Source organism: Podarcis liolepis (assembly GCF_965112155.1).
Source record: "Podarcis liolepis genome assembly, chromosome: 8".
NCBI lineage: Eukaryota > Metazoa > Chordata > Lepidosauria > Squamata > Lacertidae > Podarcis > Podarcis liolepis.
Genome location: NC_139560.1, coordinates 59,064,128 through 59,086,775, shown reverse-complemented (window position 1 = coordinate 59,086,775; position 22,648 = coordinate 59,064,128). Strand labels below are relative to the sequence as shown.

The 22,648-nt window shown below is 44.6% G+C and overlaps 1 long non-coding RNA gene across 5 annotated transcripts in view; it reads right to left on the bottom strand.

The window, feature by feature from the left end:
• The window catches only part of LOC310714003, a 105,496-nt gene that overhangs the window by 51,998 nt on the left and 30,850 nt on the right, over positions 1 to 22,648 (bottom strand). The gene's annotated exons all lie outside the window — the stretch shown is intronic.

Here is a 22,648-nt window from a genome sequence, read left to right as displayed (position 1 = left end):
TGTCTCTCTGCTCGTGCTCACGTGCGTTTGCTCTCCCCACTTCCTTAAAATTGACTCTGGGTGGCTGCTTCATGCAGTCCTAAGGCTATAGCTATTGAGTGGGTGAGAACCGAGAGAAGTGTGAGTTACTTTTTTTTTTTTAAGTGGTTAATCTTAGCTCCTGGAATTTAGGGACTTTCCAGTGCTTATGTGTCTGAGTCTCAGCATTGTTACTCAAAATCCATGCCAAGAATAATCACTGCTGACTGTGGGAGACAGGAGAAAAGTCACCGGGCAGAGTTGCTTGTCATATGAAAGTTGCTACATTGCAATGGTTGATTTATTTGCTGTTTTTGCAAGCAACGGGTGGTATGGACCTTTGGTAGGAGACAGACATCAAAAAGGGCCATAGAAAATATTCTTCACAGTGTGGTTCAGTATAGGAGGGCCCCCAAGTTATATGCTACATTTTGCACAGCAATGATGCAACCATTTATTACTTATATAACAACGTATGCAGAGATTTACAAAGTAACCTAAGTTGAAGGCAGGAGTCTGCCCACCAGGACCTCACAATCTAAATTTTGACAGGGAATGAGGGGGCAGGAGGACAGAGGCAAGGGTAAATGATACAAAGTCAGGGGGGAGGCAAAGGACCCCTGGACGGTTAAGTCCAGTCAAAGGCGACTATGGGGTGCAGCGCTCATCTCCGCTTTCAAGCCTAGGGAGCCGGCATTTGTCCACAGACAGCTCTCCGGGTCACGTGGCCAACATCACTAAACTGCTTCTGGCGCAACAGAACACTGTGACAGAAACCAGAGCGCACAGAAACACCGTTTACCTTCCCACCACAGCGGTATCTATTTATCTACTTGCACTGGTGTGCTTTCGAACTGCTAGGTTGGCAGGAGCTGGGACAGAGCAACAGGAGCTCACCCCGTCAAAGGAATTCGAACTGCTGACCTTCCGATCGGCAAGCCCAAGGGGCTCAGTGGTTTAGACCACAGCACCACCCGCGTCCCTTATTGTACAAAGTCAAGCATAGGCTAGCTTGTTTGAGAGGATGTATTTTGAAGCCATGACTATATAGGATGTGTCAGTTATGATACAAACCTTTCATACATTTTTATAGAAATAAACTTTAAAAAGAAATCATTCAGGTACATTATGCTTTAATTCATTCTCATCCAATGATTCTGAAGCCATCTGTGTCGGAGCTAAGGGTCTGTGAGGGCTTGGAAACAGTATGAGTGGACAGCTTTGGGCTGTTTGCAATGAAACAGTCCATATAATTAAATCTGCTAGTAGTGCTGGTAGAGCACAGGAGTTTCGGTTATGCCATATGTCTACATGTTAGCTTAACCGTCAAATGAAATAATATTGTTCCAGCATTTATTTATTTTTTAAAAAGTTAGAGTGTATACAAATCTCTGAGCTGGGGTGGGATAATGACTGAGAAAAATGGTAATTTCCACCAAATAAGGGGGGCGGGACTTGCATACTTACTGAGCATATTGGTATACAGTGGTACCTCGGGTTAAGTACTTAATTTGTTCTGGAGGTCCGTTCTTAACCTGAAACTGTTCTTAACCTAAAGCACCACTTTATGGGTCCTCCTGCTGCTGCTGCGCCGCCGGCACATGATTTCTGTTCTCATCCTGAAGCAAAGTTCTTAACCCGAGGTACTATTTCTGGGTTAGCGGAGTCTGTAACCTGAAGCGTATGTAAGCTGAAGCGTACGTAACCAGAGGTACCACTGTACAGCATATAGAAACAGGAATGGCATTTGGTAATGAATAACATCAAGGTTGTAGAATCTACTTTGGGGGGGGGTGTCCTAGAGCTCTGAAGTCCAACATTCAAAGCTTAGAAAGAAGGCTGAACATGAACTTAGAATAAAGGGACAGGACATTTCTTTGTGCATCACACATTCCAGGAGTTTCTCCTCAGTACTAGCCCCAAGCTTACAGTTCTTTCACATGAAACTTCACTTCCGTTTACCCCCAAAGCCTTCTTTGGAATCACCCAGATGGTTGTTTAATGTAGATAGTAAGCTTCCCGTACCTCCATAAATTCTCTGCTGTCCTCCTCCGAATCACTGCCTTCTGACACTTCCCCCTCCCTCAATCTGAATTGTCTCATACCTTTCCTCTTTTTGGAGTATCTCTGGCATGAGAAAATCTAGTGCCACCAATACCCATTCCACAGAGTCAGTCCAGAAGCCACTGAGAGATCTGTTGTATTCTCCTTGTCCTCCCTGTCCTCCATTGAAGTGACCATGGCTGATTCAGTCCCAAAACCCAGGCCTGAACCCAGACTGGCAAACCCCACTTAGTATTTTTATGTTAGTCATTTACAGAGTGAAAGGAAATAAATCCATTTATTTTAATTATTAAGCCTTTGGGAGCGTGTTTTTCTGTTTGTTTGTTTGTTTTTAAGAAAAAGATGAAGAATAAATCAGAACAACGTGGAAATAACCACATTTTTAAAAAGCCAATAGCACATCATTAATAACTCTTCAGGAGCACCTATTGCCTCTCCTTTTAATGTTCTTCATAAACACATGATTTAACATATAGATCATTAGACACATAATTAACTGCATCTCCAGGACATATTATTTTCAGCCCTTGAAGTACTGAGGCTACTTTTCCCCCTTCAGTACTTCAAAGTTGGGAGGTGCAAAGACTAACACCTAGCAATTGTGGAAGTTCAATGCAAACAAGAAGAGAGACAAGCTGATGGCATTTTAAAATACAAAAACATCTGATGAATCATTTCAGCAACAGCAAAATGCATTAGCCTTCTATTACCATTTTCTTTTTGCAATTTGCACACATGCCAGTGTGGTTTTTTTTTAAAGAAAAAAATCCTACTATTATTCTTCCATATGGCAAATTACTGTCACTGAAAATCTTATACTTTTAAAATTACAACATTTTTGGATAGATTTACTAGTGACAGAATAAATCATCTTTGTTGCAAGGGGAAGGGGAATATTGTTTCTAGAGGCACCGCAAGCATTTTATTTAACAATTGTACCAGCTGGAAACAAATTATTGCCTTTATTTTAAAGAACAATTCTGAAATCTAGTGCATTAATTTCAGTTGGAAACCAAGGTTTTGGCAGAGCCGCTTCTAGACTATTTTGTTTCTGGTGCTCTCTCTATCTTGTTTCCTATACTGTATGAGACAAAAAAAATGATCAAAATACCTCACAGAATGGAGAGACAACAGTCTTTTCCCCTTGACCAAAAGTGTACACAGAATGCAGGGCTTCTGGTGAGCAGTGTGTCTGGTCCCACGTCCCACATCCATCACCCACATTTTTTGCTCCTCTGAACAGAACCTGTAGATCAGGCATAGGCAAACTCGGCCCTCCAGATGTTTTGGGACTACAACTCCCATCATCCACTGGTCCTGTTAGCTAGGGATGATGGGAGTTGTAGTCCCGAAACATCTGGAGGGCCGAATTTGCCTATGCTTGCTGTAGATGTACAAGTTGGATGCACACACGAGCCAATGAGCACCCCTGGGGCAGAAGCAGAGCTTGCCTCCATGTTTCTGCTTCCCTGCCACCCATGTGTTTTATTTGCTCCATTTCCTGGGCTATTTCATTCCATACACTCTCACTCCAGAATGGAAAAGAGAGAAAGAGAACAGTGTTTTTAGAGTTTTTAGAGAGGATCATTGCAGGTTAGAAGATTGCCTGCTTCAGGCAGAAAATACTCTAGAAACGAGATTGCCAAAATGTTGTCCACCAACTAAAATTAGCACATTGTACACCGTTGGTTGTATGAATACTGGACAGGACCCTAGTGACAGGGTGACCATGAGCCCTGCTTTGCAGCAGTCCTCTATTTGAAGGGATATCTATATTAATTTATTAAATGTAGAATAATTGAATAGAATGAAATAATCTAAAGCAAGGTGTAGCTGCTAGTTTCCTCATCAGTTGCGGGGGGACAAAGGGGCTTCTGTCCATAATGCCTTAGCTGGGTGTGTCAGGGAATGGCCTGGCTTTTCGGATGTTGGCCGAGTGACTTCGCAGTCTGGTCCAAAGGCCGAATGTGCCACAGGTATGGAGAATGCCTTCGGCCTTGTCCCTTCTGTACTGTGTGAATGTGAAAAATGCAAAGGGAGCTAAAGTGTAAGACAAAAGAAGTGAGAATAAGAAAAGGGTATTAAAAGAACACAACTTACTCTTCAATATCTTCCCATTTAACTATCGTATTGTCATAGGAATGGATGACATCTGTGAGTCCCTTCCCGGCCTGTGAGGTTTAGGATCTAGAAGAAGCTGCTAGTAGAAGGCCTTAGACATACAGCTAAAGTAAACACTATATTTACATGACTTAAAGACTGGGCCAGGTTGCCATAGCAACAACTAAGTGATGGTGCTCTCCAGGAAGAGGGAGTGGGCCTTTTCCTACCTCACCAGCCTGGATACCACATTCTCCTAGGGAGGAGAACCATAGGCCAGGGATGGGGCTGTCTGTGGGTGAATTCTGCATGATACTGAAAGTAGACACAGTGGGTTGAATCGCTTTGGGGCAGCGAACTTCCTTAGAAACCTATCGGGGAGCAAGACCCATTGGAGTGTTAATGCTGTGAGCTCTTCCAACCCAAGCTCAGGTTGTATATATGTGTAAATAAAGTTATATATCTGAAAGACACTGCAGTTTCAATTGACCTTCATTCCAAAGAAACAGGATCCTGCATAGATGCTGGAAACCCTGGTCTCGAAGACTGAGGTGAGCACAAAAATAAGCTTTGTCAAGAACACTGGGCTGAAAGGCTGAGAAGCATAGAAGAAATTTGAACCTCCTTCATATATCTTCCCTTTGATGGGAATGGCCAAGGAAAAGAATACATTTGAAACAAGAGGGGAGGGGTATTCCTGCTACTGAGGGATTTCACGGCCTCAAAGCAAAAGAAGATAGTTAGTGTTATGTAGTGTAGTTTCACCCTGGGCCAACAGGGGGATACTGTATATAGTTTTCACTCAGGTCTGTAGATAGTTTTCACTCAGGTCCGCGGCAGTTATTTTAGGCGGGAACTCTGGACTTGTTGTGGTTACAATGTTGACAGCCGGCTGCCTATAAATACAGGCCGGCTGAGCTGTTCGCAGTCAGTTCTATTTCAGCTTACCAGAATAAAGAGCTACTTGAAGAAATCGCTGTGCCGGCTGCTATGTCAACCCACGACTTAACACTGGCGACGAGGATGGGATAGATGGACATCAGAGCACAGCCAGATGCGGCCAGCCTCTGAACTGAGCTGAATCACAGAGCGAAATCACTGAGCGAAATCACTGGGCAGAACCAATTCAGAGCTGACTCTTCTGGCTGGAGCACTGTGTTCCATCCATCGCCCTTCACGCCGGCATCGGAATCATGGCTTCACTTGTGCCTCTACCGCCGTTTGCGCCAGCCTCTGAATCATGGGACTCCTACCTCGCTCGGTTCGACTGCTACCTCCAAGCCAACGAGCTGACAGCAGTATCAACGGATCGGAAGCGGGGCCTATTCCTCAGCCTCTGTGGGCCTGAGGTGTTTGAGACGACCCGAGCATTGGTTGCGCCTGAAGCAGTCCAGGCAACACCATGGGACACGATCCAAGAGAAGCTCCGCAACCACTACGCACCGAAGCCGTCCAAGATTGCTGCCCGCCATGCATTCTACCACCGGAACCAGGCAGAGGGGGAGTCAATCAACAACTACACCACCGCCCTGCGACAGGCTGCAATGCACTGTGAGTTCCGAGACTTAGACGATGCCCTGATGGATCGAATCGTCTGCGGGGTCCGGGACGTCCATCTGCAACGGCGTCTCCTAGCCAAGCCAGACCTCACGCTACAGAAAGCCATTGAGGAGGCTGTGGCCTCAGAAGCTGCTGAACGCTCCGCCCAGGAGATCCGCAAGTCCAGCAGCCCGCGTCTTGCTAGGGAGACAGTTCCGGTGCATCATGAAGAGGCCAGCAGTGATGAGGCATCCTCCAGTGAAGACGATGATGTGCACCAGACAAAGCGGGAGCGCAGGAAGTTCCAACAGAAGTCCAAGGGCCAACCGGAATGTGCTGGCTGCGGAGGCAACCATTCCCGTGCCAAGTGTCGATTCAGAGACGCCATCTGTAGGAAGTGTTCCAGAAGGGGCCACATCGCTAAGGTCTGCCGATCGGCTCCGTCTGACACCCCCCCTTCATCGACTCGCAAGTCCAAGTCTTCACTCCAGTCTGCCAAGGAAAGTTGTTTCGCTCTCACCAACTGCCGCTGCCCGTCTGGAACCACGATTGGCCAAACCGACTCGCCTACGCGACGCAAGCTGAACGTCACGGTGCTCATTGAAGGAGCTCCATGTGACATGGAGATCGACACCGGGTCTGCCCTGTCCATCGTGTCATGGAGCACCATCAAAAGACTGGTACCCAGAGTGTCCAAAAGGCAACTCGGCTCTCACCGCGTACACCTGAGAGACTACCAGGGAAACGACATTCCCGTGGTAGGCGTTGGCCGGTTCCGGATCGCCTTCAAGGATTTTTCGGGCCTGCTCCGGTTGGTGGTGGTCGAAGGTCAGCGGCCAAGCCTCCTAGGGCTAGACTGGTTTAATGCCCTCGGCCTGGAAGTCACCGGCATCAACTGCATCTCTAACGCAGAGACTGAGGGTCTGGTCAAAGACTTTGCCGAGGTTTTTGACGGCACCTTGGGGCAATATACAGGTACGCCCATCTCCTTTAGCCTTGATCCACAAGTCGCCCCCATCAAGCTAAAGCCACGCCGGGTTCCCTTTGCTCTCAAGGCTAAGGTGGACGAACAACTGGACAAACTGATCGCCCAAGGAGTTTTGGAGCCGGTTGACCACGCAAAGTGGGAAACCCCCATCGTCACGCCTGTCAAGCCAGATGGATCGGTGAGAATCTGCGCTGACTACAAGTGCACGATCAACAAGGCACTTCAGCAGCACGCTTATCCGGTTCCTGTTGTCCAACACCTGCTGCATTCCCTGGGTGAGGGTAAGGTCTTCGCTAAGCTGGACCTTGCCCAAGCCTATCAACAACTGCCAGTCGATGATGCCACTGCTGAAGCCCAGACGATCGTCACCCACCGGGGGGCATTCCGTTGCCGCCGGTTGCAGTTCGGGGTGAGTGTGGCTCCTGGCATCTTCCAAAGCCTTATGGAGCGTCTCCTGCAAGGGCTTCCGGGCGTGGTACCATATTTTGATGACGTCTTGGTGTCTGCAGACTCACACCAGCAGCTGTTCGAGCGCCTCCGTGCCGTGCTGACCAGGTTCCAGGAGGCCGGGCTCAAGGTAAAGAGGGAGAAGTGCCAGATTGCCGTTCCACAGGTAGAGTTCCTGGGCTATCTTATCGATGCCTCCGGCCTTCATCCAACCACATCCAAGATCCGCGCTATCCAGCAGGCACCCACCCCAAAGAACAAAACGGAGTTGCAGGCATTCCTGGGGCTGCTGAACTTTTATAACATGTTCCTGCCCCACAAAGCCACAGTGGCTGAGCCTCTTCACCGACTCCTTAGCACTAAGACGCCTTGGGCCTGGGGTCATCGGGAGACGGCGGCCTTCAACGCGGTCAAGGCTCTCCTTTCTTCAGACAGTGTGCTGGTACAGTACAGTGAATCCAGGCCGCTGGTCCTTGCCTGCGACGCCTCACCTTTTGGCATAGGTGCTGTCCTTAGTCACCGTTTTCCAGATGGAAGAGAAGCACCGCTCGCTTACTTTTCCAGGACACTATCTCCGACGGAACGGAATTACAGCCAGCTCGACAAGGAGGCATTGGCACTTGTGGCTGGAGTGAAGAGGTTCCATGAATATCTCTATGGCAGGACTTTTGACCTCATCACTGACCACAAGCCACTCCTGGGCCTCCTCGCCGGTGATCGTCCAACTCCACCGGTCCTCTCACCACGCATGCTGCGATGGACTGTTTTCCTGGCTGCCTACCACTACCGGATCATCCATCGCCCGGGGAAATCGATGGGCCATGCCGACGCCCTCAGCCGTTGCCCTCTTCCAGCATTTGTGGAAGACCCGGCTCCAGCTTCATCGCTCCTTCTGATTGAGGATCTTCCGGCAGCGCCTGTATCGGCTGCCACTGTGGCCTCCGCGTCTGCCCAGGATCGCACCATCAGCCGGGTGCTCAACTGGGTGTGGAGGGGGTGGCCACAAGGGCCTTTTGCAGCAGAGTTCCAGCCCTTTGCAACCAGACAACATGAACTCTCAGCTCATCGCGGCTGTCTGCTGTGGGGAGACCGCGTTGTGATTCCCCAGGGACTCCGTCAGCGCGTCCTGGAGGCTCTGCACGTTGGCCACCCGGGAATTGTCAAAATGAAGGCGTTGGCTCGGTGTTATGTCTGGTGGCCTAATATGGACGATGCCATCACTGCCTGGGTGTCCGCCTGTCAAGCGTGCCAAGAGTCGAGGCCTGCACCACCGGCAGCTAAGGGTCACACCTGGGAGACGCCAAAGACACCCTGGTCGAGGGTGCACATCGATCTGGCTGGCCCCTTTCACGGCCGGACCTTTATGGTAGTGGTGGACGCCTATTCCAAATGGCTGGAGGTCGCCCTGATGCCCTCCACCACCACCGAAGCTGTCATCCGGGTGCTGCGAGGCCTGTTTGCAACGCATGGGTGTCCTGATGTCCTTGTCTCTGACAATGGACCGCAGTTCACGTCAGGCACGTTTGAGCGGTATCTTTTGGGACTGGGCATCCGCCATGCCCTAACGGCACCTTTTCATCCATCCAGCAACGGGCAAGCGGAAAGAATGGTGCGCTCAACAAAAGAGGCACTGGCACGCCTGGACCGGGGAGACTGGCATGAGCGGGTCGCCGAATACTTGTTCGTGCAACACATCACCCCTCATGCGGCCACAGGGAGGAGTCCTGCTGAACTGCTTATGGGCCGCCGCCTCAGGTCACCGCTCGACCGGCTACACCCAGACTTTGCCGTGGCTGAACCCCCAGGCTGTGCCAACGCACCACGGTCATTTGTCCCAGGAGACCAGGTCTTTGCCCGGAACTATGTGGGGGACATCCCTTGGGTGCCAGCCACAGTAGTGGGAGTCACTGGACCTCGCTCGTACCAGGTGGCACTCGAAGACGGACGCTTGTGGCGACGGCACATAGACCAGCTTAGGCGCAGGGTTGGGGACTTGGACACTACCGAGGTGCCCCCAACTGCGCTTGCGGCTCCAGAAGAGACACGTACAGATGGCGAGGCCCCACTTACACCTCCCTTGCAAACTGCCAGCGTGGAGCCGAACCAAGCCGTTTCAGAACAGACTCAGACCACTCCACTTGCGGAGGCTCCACCCACAGCAGCGGATCCAGGGGAGTTGGTTCCAACGCCACCTAGGGTCGCACCACAGCCTCAGCGAGAACTGTGTGGCCCTCCGGACTTGGCTACCAGTCCCCGGCGGTCTGGCAGAGTTTCCAAGCGCCCAACTTATTTAAAGGACTATGTTGTTGGACAGGTATCACTGTTGGTCTAAGTATGGGAAATGTAACCGATATGCTTTTGTGCCTAATTGAACCATTACGCGTGGTGCTGTATATAAAGAAACCATTACGATTGTAACTAACGCCTTATCTCGGTGGGGAGGGGTGTTATGTAGTGTAGTTTCACCCTGGGCCAACAGGGGGATACTGTATATAGTTTTCACTCAGGTCTGTAGATAGTTTTCACTCAGGTCCGCGGCAGTTATTTTAGGCGGGAACTCTGGACTTGTTGTGGTTACAATGTTGACAGCCAGCTGCCTATAAATACAGGCCGGCTGAGCTGTTCGCAGTCAGTTCTATTTCAGCTTACCAGAATAAAGAGCTACTTGAAGAAATCGCTGTGCCGGCTGCTATGTCAACCCACGACTTAACAGTTAGGTACCTGGTTTTGCCAAGTGGCCAAATCTTTCAATTCACTGTTTGTTTAGGGCTGATGCTAGATAGTGTCAATTTATGTTCCCCTAATGAGAGTGGATGGCTATGAAGCCAGTGAAATCAAAAACAATGCACTTTGGACTAGTTTCCAACTTTCATTTTTAATATAAGCTTAATACAAACCTTTCAACTCATGTACTAGATGCATTCGGGATGAACATGCAACTGCACAGAAACAGTTTAAATTAATGGATTATGTAATAGTAGCTGAGATGGCTCCACATCTCCCACCTCTTTAGTAATGCCACAAGGAACATGGCATATGCTAAAGCCAGTAAGTGACTTCCCCTGATATTCACTGCTATCTGACATAAACTCAATTATTCTCTTTACTAAATTCTATTAAATAAAACAGATGACTTCAGATGACCTTAATTTATGAAAATTAAATTCCTTCCATCGGGCAATTATTATACATAGGAAGAAGGAAGCAGTAAACTGCTGTGATTACTTTTTGATGATCCTCGATGAAGAGGTCAGCCTTTTAATTTTTTCACAAGCAAGCTCATGATTAATCCAAACCCAGCGTATATACGGGAGAAATACAGACAGGGCCATTGGAGCATCTGCTACCAACTGGCTATGTCCTGACTGTTAATTGTGCAGTTATTTTAATAGGATGGAAAATCCCCAGGCAAGGTTAATGCTTGGAGGAACTGAGGGCTTCACAGCCCATTACAGGTGGAGCAAGAATCCCATTAATTCTTCTAGATAGCAGGTAGACATTAGAGCAGAAACCTGCAAGATACCAATATCTATATAGATCTCCATTTGGATTTTAATGCCAGAGCAGATGATGCATTATGTCATCATATCAGCACCTGACCAACTGAAGCTAGATTTCTAGATGAAAGTCAAGGAAAAGGTCAGGTGAGCCAAAGCTCAGAACGAGCTCAGGCTTGTAGGAGAGGTAGAAGAAGTTTATCCTGCTATGTTTGAAGGAAGAGGAAGAACAAGCATGGAGAAGACAGAAAAATGCTATTAGGTGACAGAGAGGAGAAACCACTCAACACGTAAATGAGCAAAAATGCATAACCAATGATGATTACATATCATGCTATCACAATTGAAAAGCCACTGTCCCTTTGATATTAGGTTTACAAAACCTCTTAACAGGCGAGTATAGTCTTTCACAGCATTTCCTATATCATATTCACAACTGTAACAGCCATTTCCTTTTATATAGCGTATGTGGGAATAATTTTCAAAGCACCATCTGAACATAAACCCCAGACCATTGTTTTTGAATGCAAGGAAAAGCACATCAGAACATAACAAATCTGCACAATAAAGAAAAGACTTGCCTTACTATTGGAAGTTATATATTTTGGACTCATCTAGAACAACTGAATTACAAATGCACCAAGTAATCTAAATCAAGAATTGTATTACAAATGAAGCAAATAACCTAAATCAAGAATTGCATACAAATTTAACCTTGGTGACCCAAGAGAAAATCCATTTGCAATGATATATAGACATATGAGGGAACTATTGTTTTGGATAAAATTAATGCCAGAAGAGAGGTAAGAAGGCCCAACGAGTAAAAGGGTTTAACCATGAACACGGTGAAGACAAGAAGGCTTTATAACATCCCACAGTGGAAAAATAGCAACTGTTTTTGAACCATACAATGGTGGACCACCAATATGTTAAAAGTATTGTTTTATACCCTAGGCAGAGAAGGCAAGTGCCAGTAAATCCATACAGTCAACATTGTTATTGTTTATAATGAAAGTCTGGCATATGGAGTTTCCAAACAATGACTCAGGATAGCGTCACAGGGAAGTAGAGAGAAGGGGCCTAGTCCTTCCTCTTCTCTGCACTTCTCCTCGTTGTCTGAAAGAGAACATTCAGCTGTGGTGAGATGCAAAATGTGTATTTCAGCCAATGTGGAAAATAATAGGCAATAAAAAGTGTCAGATACTTGTGCACGTTAAAAGCAGCATGTGACTTTCTTTTAAGGTCCCTGGTGGTGACCCTTGAAACTTGCAACTCCCAACTTATTTCAACTGCTGTTTCGTAAACCTTTTACTTCCCCTGAGAGAAAAGTTTCCATTTTCCTGATTTGTTCTCAAGGGACTTTAGAAATTATTTTGAATTTTGGTAGGTGCAAGATTTTGAGCTTACCTTATCGTCGTGAGATGGCTGAGGTGGTAGTATGTGTGTCTATTTCTCATTTCCTCTGCAGTCTCCCTGACTGGCTGTGCTTCCTGTTCTGAAAAGACTCCAGGGGAGGAGTCAGCTCATTAGGCACCTGGCGTGCAGGTCACAGGTGATGAGATGATTCACTGGATGAAAGGAAGGAGACTCTCCCAACCTTCTTCCCCAGCTACCTCAAAAGGAAAGGAAGCAGAACAAAACTCTCATGCTCCCATGAGAATGTCCCCAAAATGTCCTTTTGTTTCACACTTTTCAAATGCAATTTCTTCTTTCACTAATTGATGAAGATGCATCCAAGAGGCACACACAAGAAGCGGATAATGGGGGAGAATTGGCTTCATTTCGCGACCCTCCGTGAGCCTTCAAGATAGGACAGGATATTAAAAAAATATTTTCCTTATGGTGCTTGTTCATGGCAGCCAGTCATAGAATATTTTGAAACCCCTCCAGAACTGTCAGCCCCAAAAGGAAAACTAGCCTTGCCAAAACATAATTCCATCCCCAGGAGCATAGGGGAAAGTTGCCTCATGCTGGTTATTACTTGGAAAGGCTATTGAATTCTTGCTTTCCAAGAGGGGATTACATACTTTTGGCTTCTGCGTGTACTGTACAATAAAGAGGAGCCATAAATCATACCTTGCTAAACTCACACAGGCTTTGATGCCTTCAGGTTGCCAAGTTTGTCTTACTATGAAGCCAGCTGGCTTATAGGCCAAAGTAACAGCTTAAAAAGAGGATGCTGATAACTGCAAAAGAGCTAGAGCAGCAATATTCCCCTCTGAAGTCTGAAGGAATAGTTCCCTTCAACACTGTCATATCTGTTCTTCCCCAGCACTTGAATAAGATCAATGAACCAATTGAAGCGGCTTGAAGGATAGTAGCCAACAGGCTAGGCCCCTTTGACTGTAGTGTATTTATATCCCTACAGAGCGCACTGTCACTGTCTGGTATGCCTATAGGACAGCAGGATGAATGAACTGCTATGTATTTGCTTTGGAACAAAGTATGTTTTAGAAAGCAAATAGAGAGATAAGTGATGGATCCAGATATAATAAAGGTCTGGTGGCTGCCGAGTCCTTCGCTTTTAGCAATTGCAAAGGTTGGCACTAATTTTTAACTTTATTTCTGCCCCAGGTCCATGGGAATTCCTCTTAGCATCCTTGTTCTTCCGTGGAAGATACCATTAGCATATCCACCGTATTTTAGGAGTCGAGCCTGCTAACTTAGATACGAATATACTATACAACTGTAGTTTCCAGACCACCATGTTTGACATGTCACCAAACAGATGCATATGCTTCTGTTGTTTCTATGAAATCCCTAAGGGATGAACTTCTCCTACAATAAGCAAGGAGGACATTCAGCATTCTTAACAACTTTCACCATAGCTTAAATACATCTGGCTTATATATCTTAAAAGCAGCCTTAGCCAGCCTATGTTTTGTAGCTCAAAAGATCTGGAAGACACCAGGTTGGGGGGGACAGCTGTCTTAGAGCATGTTATGTACACAATAATTTTTGAGGTAACTGTAGGCCCGCATAAAAATTCACCATGAATGCCTCCCTTGTTTTCTTATAAGGGCAATGGTGTCCACCTGTGAGATGCCGGAACTGAGTTCTGACGAGTTCCAGCTGAAAAAAAATCCCTGGAAAAGACCATTTTGCGATTATGCTTGTAAGCTACCAGCAAAATGTCCTGTATAACTCTTATTTTGAAATGTTTCTTTCAGGACATAGAAACTTATATGGATGCACCTTTTTGTGCTAAAACAGGCAGGAGGCACTTGTGAATATATTCCAGCCTTGAGGTGAATATGCTCTTTCTGGTTGTATGATATTAGCAATTTTTTGAATGGATCAACAAAATCTGGTCAACAAAATCCATTGTGACAATAATCAAACTAACTTAATATATATAAGAAAATACAAGTAAATTAACCCAGTAAGTTTATGGTGAGATGGGTGTTCCTCTTGAAGTTTTGGAGTAGTAAGTACAATGATAATATATAACCCTATGTGGTTTTCAATTAATTGGAATGTTTTATTTGCAACTTGTGCTAATGGTATATTGTAAACTTTATATATATATATGCACACACCCTATAAGTTAGCAACAACGTGCTTTTAACAAACATTCAGCGCATTATTTCAGATAAAATACTCTAATGTAATGCCTGAACAATGCAGTAAAAAAAAAAGCAAATAAAAAAAATTATTATAAAAAAAAAACCAATGCAGTAAAAGAACGAATGTTTCATTCATGTGTAGTATAATTGAGTCTCTAGCTTTTATTTGGCCAGTCAAGCAGCTGAGGTCCCATCGTGACACTCAGTCGTTTGTGTACAAGTGGTCATTTGTCGCCTTTCTTTTCCCCCTCCATAAATAATAAATCATGTGGGTTTTTATGGACAGAGGTCATTCTACATGCTGGCTGTAGTTCCTAACATGTGCCGGCTAGATGGGACATCAACGGTGAGGAGCGGTGACAGGAACCATCAGGGAACCACTCCCAGCTGATTAAAAATAATTTCCATGTGAGCTAATATTGTTCCTAAAACTCTTTGTGGAAACAGCATTTGACTGGTGAAAAAAATTGTCCTGAAAATAAGATCCTGAAAAATTCATTGGCTATACTGATAACTTCTTAGAGGTCTGGGAGTTCCCTTCCCTCTCCATACCAGCAAATCTGGATTGTAATAAGAAATATTGATTTGTGTATTCATATCTGTCAGATATTTGGTTGCATTCAGAGTAGCAGTCTTGTCACATTTCACTTCATCTTGTCTTGCCCCTCAGTGTCAAGAGTTTCCATCGTCACAAGAATCTAGACATGAATAGATCCTTTCTGAAAGGAGCAGTCTTGGGTTGGTAAGGGCTATTTCTTATAATAATTTTACATTTCCCCTTTGACTTGATACACATACACTGTGCATTTCAGGGAGGCAGTGGGCAGGCAGCAAGGAATTTCCCTTACGCAATTGTCCTTGTTCTTGCATCATGCAAAGGTGTTTGCCATTGTAAAAGGAAACCATTGTATTGAGGATGATTGGTTTCAAGGTGATATACTTAAATGTTCACAAATGCTCATCAATTATATGGATGCTTTCCATGCTATTGTAGACATTTCAGTTACTGCCCACCATTCATTCTAATCCTCCTTCTCCTATTTGCTCTACATATTAATTGTATCATGTTTTACCCCCTGTACTCAAAATAGCTGTCTGTCTATGGTTGGTATGTGGCAACCAATCTGTGATGGGTCTGGAAGCCTTTCGCAAGGAATACCTCTGCTCACTCAGAGATATATTTACAGTATTTATTTACATACGTATTTACAAGGTACAGAACATAGCTTCATGCGTCCAAATCCTCGGTAGCAGATCCAGGAAGTGGGAGCCTTCGGCTTCTCCTCCAGCAGAGGAGCTTGGGAAGCCCCAATCGCCTCCTTTGTTCCCTACGTTTTAACCCTCTCCTGTCCTGTGCTGAAGGAATGGGCATCGAATCTCCCTCTGTCCCTGAACTGGTAGAGTGGTGTTGATGTTCTCCAGCATCCGGGAGCATCCTCGCCTCTTGAGTTCCTTCCGCTTGCTTGCCCTCCTTCTCCTGTCTTTTCTAAAGGCTCCTGTTCCTCCCCCTCCGTCAGCTCTGGGGCATTCCCTGGCAGCCCCATGACACAATCCAAATCCAAAGGAAGCTCCCAGTTTCAAATTTTTCTTGCTTCCAAGAATGGCTTGAAATTTATCACACATTTTGATCTGCAGTAATGCGTTGGTGTTTGTTGGTCTGGACAACATACTAAATGCAACCATAGTTCCTCCTTATTGCATGGAGTTCATATTCGTACCTTTGAAAACATGTATCTGGAAATACATTAACATTAACTCAGGCTGGCCCCACTGGCAATAGCATTCCATAGGCAGGGGGCCCCAACCAAAAAGTCCCTCTACCTTGTTGCTACCCTCCAAATGTCTCTTTTGGTGGGCACCTGGAGGAAGGCCTCAAATGACCATAGTATCTGAGCATGTCATTGTTGAGAAAAGCATCCCATTAGGTAATGAGGTCCTAGGTCATATGGGGCTTTGTGGGTCAAACTCAGCACTTTGAAATGGGTGTAGAAATGTGTGGGAAACCAGTGTGACTGTGCCAGTACTGCTTTTATATGGTCAGACTGCTTAGTCAGACTGCTTAGTTCCTGTCTGTTGCATTTTTAGTTATTTATAAGATTTATTAACTGCTCTTCACCATGAAGTCCCAGGATACTTCCCAGTTACAAAACCCGGGAAGGGGGGGACCATTACTATTATAAAACAAGTGGAATTGAACAGTGTAAATTCAGCAAGAGGTAGCTCCCATAAAGCAAAATACCAGGGTGAAGAGATGTATTTACAAATACAAAGAATGGTGGACTGCTGTGTATTGATAGTTTCATAGGTCTGTTCGACCCACAGTAAAAAGGTAGCTTTGTCAGTGTCTTAGCAAAAATTCTTAATTGACTGGGTTTGCCTGAGTTCCCAGTAAAGCTTGCAACATGTGCAGCAGGACTTACTTCTGGTGAACTATTACTTTGGGAACAAGAATCACCCATTGCCTGCCTGCCTGCCTGTCTCTCTGTTCCCGGGCTTGTTTCATTTCATTACATTCCAGCTAGACTAGGAGTTGTCAACCTTTTTATACCTACCGCCCACTAATGCATCTTTCTTGATGGTAAAATTTCCTTACCGCCCACCAGTGCTCGATGGAAGGAGGATTCAGCTTGTGCCATAGAACCCCCTACCGCCCACCTAGAATCCTGAAACGCCCACTAGTGGGCAGTAGGGACCAGGTTGACAACCCCTGAGCTAGACCAATCTAGCATTTAGGGGTCACTGCATCAGAATCTTCCTATGAAAGCCAAAGCTGCCAGCCCGAATACGCTCTACTGTTTTTTGCTAGATTGTGTGAAAGGCTCTCAGGGCATACTGTCCAACCTGCGTCTTTTTGCTTCTTTAGAGTTTAGTACAGCTGGTTCTGCTGGCCTCCCCCACCCCTGGTATACCCTGTTCAGGAAGTCTAGAAAGCGGCAATGCCTAATCCCCATGAGGGAGCATAAAACCTCTAGGCCAGAATCTAGATGCTGTCACCAAAAGTCAAGAAACTAAGCTTTTATATATCTTGGTTGGGGGGGGGGTTAAAAACAAACAAGCAGAATTAACAGTTGCATTTCCTGTCAAGAGCCTGGAAACTAAAGGAGCCCTTACTGGGCTTGTTTGTGAATACAACACATTACATACATAAATACCTAGGCTGTTGTGTTTGTGGTAAATGTGTCTTCTTGAGTGACTGGTGTTGTAGTTGCAAAACTTTTATCCCCTCAGATATACCTTTGCCAATCCTATTTGTTATGAAGCCTAAAATGCAATGTTAGCAGATTAATGGCAATGCCTGTACAGAAACAGTGTATGATCATGGCTATGAATTAACTGGCCTGACAGGTGTGTAAAATATGACTTGGGTTATGTAGATCCTCTCTCTGTGTGTGTGTGTGTGTGTGTGTTGGTTCCGGTTACTCTGTCTGAAGAATCAGGTCATCTTGTGACATAAACTGGCACTGATTCTGTTCCTTAGTAATCCAGAAGGCAAGGACAGAACGGCTTCCCTCTGACTCCCAAGCAAAACTAATCACTTCCACTGTTGTTTTCTCAAGTTGACAGCGCCGCTCTCCTCTTCCAGATCACTAGGCTGATTTCAGAAAATGTGTGTGTGTGTGTGTGTGTGTGTGTGTGTGTTCCTTTTACAACCTCCAGCCAAAAACGACCTCATGCAGATACTTTGGAAGGAGGGGGTAGGAGGGAGGGTGTTCTCTAGGCTTAGTCCACTGCAGTTCTGCTTTTTGAACATCTTCTACAACTGAACATCTTCTCAGTCTGGTTCATTGATTCCATTCTTGAATCATGAACGGATGCAGGGTAATTCACAATTGCTTTTTAAAGTGGCAAACTTGGAGGGGGCGGGTGGGCGGGCTTCGTATCTATTTCAGTTTGGCCGAAAGTGTTCTTCATGAAAGCATTCTGGATTTGGTGTGTGCCCATGTGAAAAAACCCTTAGAGCTTTTTACTTATGAGGGGTTTTTTTAAAGTCCCTTTCACAATTCATACCATGCATGAATTTTAATTCAGAAGAGAGATCTTATGTACAATGCAACTGCTATATATTTTTATTTTTTCTTAAATGCCATTTTGCATCTTCTGTTATGTAATATCCCATCATGTGTGGAAAATCCCTTAAAGGGACCATTTTTAACTAGGCTCAGCTACTTGAATTACATCATGGTTAGACTAGCAAAACAAGGAACAAATAAATTCAAATCTGAACAGGGCATGATTAGTATTTTTTTAAAAAATAAATAAAAATAAAGAGATAAGACATAATACTTTCTCTGTTTTGACTGGCTGAGTTCTGTGTTGCTATTTCTCCTTGTACGTTGACTATATCTAAATTATCGGATAAATAATGAATGCTATTCGTCTTCCTCTTACTATGAGCTGTGAAAAAAGTACAGGACTCTTACCAGACGTACAATGATATTATTTTACCATCCCTGCCCCTTTCCATGTCTGGGGTATTCAAAACATTTCTGCTTCAATGTGTGTAAGCTTAAGATTTTTCAATGGAAGGAATGTACAAATTATCCCACCGGTAGCTGCATTCTTGAATTATTTGAAACCTGATGTCTTTTTGACCATCTCGGTCACAATGAATGTTCTGAATGTTGAAAAACACCCAAGGTGAGACACACATACCACTATGATTTATGGAAGCACTGGATAGGTGATACAGTTCATTGCCTGTCCAGACTGTCAAAGAAATCTAGACCAAAAGCCCTGATTTGTTAGTGACATTGTATCCTAAAGCTTCCCACCCTAACCCCTGGAGGATGGAGGAAGGCGAGGGAAATGTTAAAGACAGCAGGCATGATGGGGGAGAAAAGTCAAATGACCCTGAAAGGGCATTAGGAGAAATGGGGTGGGTGCGTGTTGGGCTGAAATAGTGAGAAACAAACAAAAATGTCATCCAGAATACATGTTTATGAAAGCAGATCCAGCTAGCTGTCTTCTCTCATACTATCACCTATGATATTCAAACATGTTTCTATGATTCTAGCTTTATCTATTGGGAATGCTTTGAGAACCTTTCCAGCAAAATAGCAGTGTTTACAATTTGCTGATAAGAGCATCTTGCAATGTTATCCTTCAAGGCTGCTCATATTAAGCATTTTATTGGATAAACACACAATGATCTACACAGAGGTTGTATGCTCAGTTGCACACAGAAGCACTAGTTCTATTAAGGATAATGATGATGATGATGATGATAATAATAATAATAATAGTAATACTACTACTACTACTAATAATAATAATAGAAGAAGAAACAGCTTTTGAATAAATACCCAGAGTTCAGTTAGTTTAGGATTTAGTTGGTATTTTCTATGCAATATGGGAGCTGGGCCATAAAGAAGGCTGATCGTCAAATAATTTATGCTTTTGAATTATGGTGCTGGAGGAGACTCAAGAGTCCCATGGACTGCAAGATCAAACCTATCCATTCTGAAGGAAATCAGCCCTGTGTGCTCACTGGAAGAACAGATCCTGAAGCTGACGCTCCAATACTTTGGCCACCTCATGAGAAGAGAAGACTCCCTGGAAAAGACCCTGATGCTGGGAAACGAGATGGTTGGACAGTGTTCTCGAAGCTATTAAGATGAGTTTGACCAAACTGCAGGAGGCAGTGGAAGACAGGAGTGCCTGGCATACTCTGGTCCATGGGGTCACGAAGAGCTGGACACGACTAAACGACTAAGCAACAAATACTCCATTTTTTATTTATTTACATTGCTAACCAACCTGGGAGCTTCTGGGACTACACAATAAATATTTATTTGCTTTAGGCAAACTCCCAGGGCAGTTTACCTAATACAAACACAGTAAATCATTAAACTACAACAACATGTAAACAAATAAATAATCATGAAATGCAGATGATGAATAAAGGAGGTCAGGGTGGATCTCACCAATCCAAGGACCAACAAAATAAAAATCCTTCAATAACATACAGTAAAATCCTCAAATTAACCTATCGCTGCAAACTTAATCCAGGAACATCTTATTGAGTTTATAGAGTGTTCATTACATGGACAGTGTTCCAAGTGTGAAACCATTATAGAGATTTGTTGTATTCCACTTATTCCAAAATATGCAAATAAATACTTATTTTAGTTAAAGGTAGAAAGTTTGAGACACTACAGAGTCTGTAATATAATGCTGTTTGTTTATGCTAGCCTCTGTCCGGAGAAAATTAGTTGCATCTAACTCCCATCGAAAGCAGTAGGACATATTCGTTGCAATTAATCCCAAAGCTGTCAGGAGCAGATAAAGACAACTTTCTCTGGATCCCCAACATGTTGGCCATTGCCCAGCCAAAGCTAGTTTGGACTAAGTCCTATGAAAAGGAAATGGGCCTCCACTTAATCGCAATCAACTTTTTCTGAATAGCGGCTACCCTTTAGAGTTGGGCTTCTGAGTGTCCCAAATAAGACGACAAACTTTATCAGCAACAAATAGCAACTGAAAGTCATGATCCAAAAAGCACATGATTTTAAAAGCCAAAGGTGCTTTGAAGAGGTTCAATATGATATTTTCTTAATTTGCACAGACATTTTGGAAAAATGTGCTTTGCAGACAGAAGATCCAAGGTTCAATTTCTGGCATCTCCAGATTGAGAAAGCCTCCTGTCTGAAACTATGAAAAAACCATTGCCCGTCAGCCCATGTAGACCAGGAGTAGATAAGTATTTTTCAGCCAGCACGTCACATTCTTTTGTGGGCAGCCCGGGGGGTGGGGCTTGCCAGCAGGTGGGTGGGACCAGAGGTAACAACAGGCAGAAGAACTGAAACAACTCTTACCTTCACTCAGTAGGTTACATTCCTGCCATGTAAGTCAGACGTTTCTACAGATATCTATCCAAGCAAGAAGCAGTGTCTCAGTTCCAGTTAACATGCTAGGAAAAGCACTCAAGTAATGTGTGGAGGGATGTGGCCTGGGGAGACTCCCATGAGCTGGATACAGAAGCCTAGTGGGGCTCTTTCAGCCCCCAGGATGGAGGTTACCTACCCCCCAGTTCAGACAACACTGAACCAGATAGACCAGGAATCTGACTGTTTAAGATGCCTTCCTATGTTAGGAACCATAATATGTTGTGAAATTAGATCACAATCCACCCCATTCATATGGGTCTTTCCCATTTTTGTCCTAAGCAAAGGAGGAACCATTGATGAAGGAGAGCATGACAAATTAAGCACACACTGCATTTTAATTTGTTTTTTTTATTATATTAGAGTTTTCATCTCTGTAACACTTTAAGCATGCAACCAATGATCCAAGGGTCTTCATGTGCATCCATTCTATATAAAAGTTAGACATTAGCAGCAAAGGTTGCAATGTTGTCTTTTCGTGGGCATACTAACTTTCTACAAGGAGATAATTTAATTAGATGGATAATCATTCCCTACCCCTTGCAGTCTGCAGTGGTATAGTTACCTGCTGTTGACGAACAGGTTCCCCCCCCCCCTCATCTGATGCCTGTGAGAACTAGGTTTCAGAGAGGAACTTGTTTACATGAATTTTCTAATTCCTGGTGGTGAAACCACATGCTTACTTATTAAGAGATGCTTTCCTAGTCCCTCTGCAGCCTGGTGCTGGCCTGCAAAGTTACAGATTAGGAAGTCCAGTATGCAGTAGTGAAGTTATGCACCCTGTTTATCTCCAGGGAAGAAGAAAGGAAATGTTTGAAATGGCCCCCAACACACTATAACATGTGTACATGTTGCCTGCTTAAAACACAGCTGTGTCATTCTTTTTCTCAGTTAGGATCAAAGCTGGTTTAGAGGGAAATGCATCAAAATGCAGCATTTCATAAGCAACAACAGGATAGCTACCAAGTAGATATGGACTGCGGCTAATGCCATGTCTACACTGCTTCCCAAACCAGCACACCGCCTGCAGAGTAAATGGGAATGTGTACACAGCCTTTTGGCATACTAAAAATATTTTGCCAGCTAAAATTGAGTACTTCTATGCCCCCTCCCAGTGAGCTCATCTACATTTCCATTTGTTCTGTGATTTCTAGCCAGAGGTACAAACCCCACTGTTTATTGCTAAATTGGAACAAATGGTAAGACACAAAAAAAAACACACCTCTTGGACCCATGCATAGAAATCATGGGAGAAGTGGAAATGTGGATGAGCCCTATGAATAAGTCACAAGCTAAAGATTTCAATGAACCAGACCAAATCAGTAACAGTTAGGCGCCACTGAAATCAGTGTGTAATGTTACTGCTTATTAACTTAGCAGTGCAACCTTATACGTCTATGCAGAAACAAGTCAAACACTCCCAGGTACAGTGGTGCCTCGCAAGACGAAATTAATCCGTTCCGCGAGTCTCTTCGTCTTGCAGTTTTTTCGTCTTGCGAAGCACGGCTATTAACGGCTTAGTGGCTTTAAGAAAAAGGAAACAAA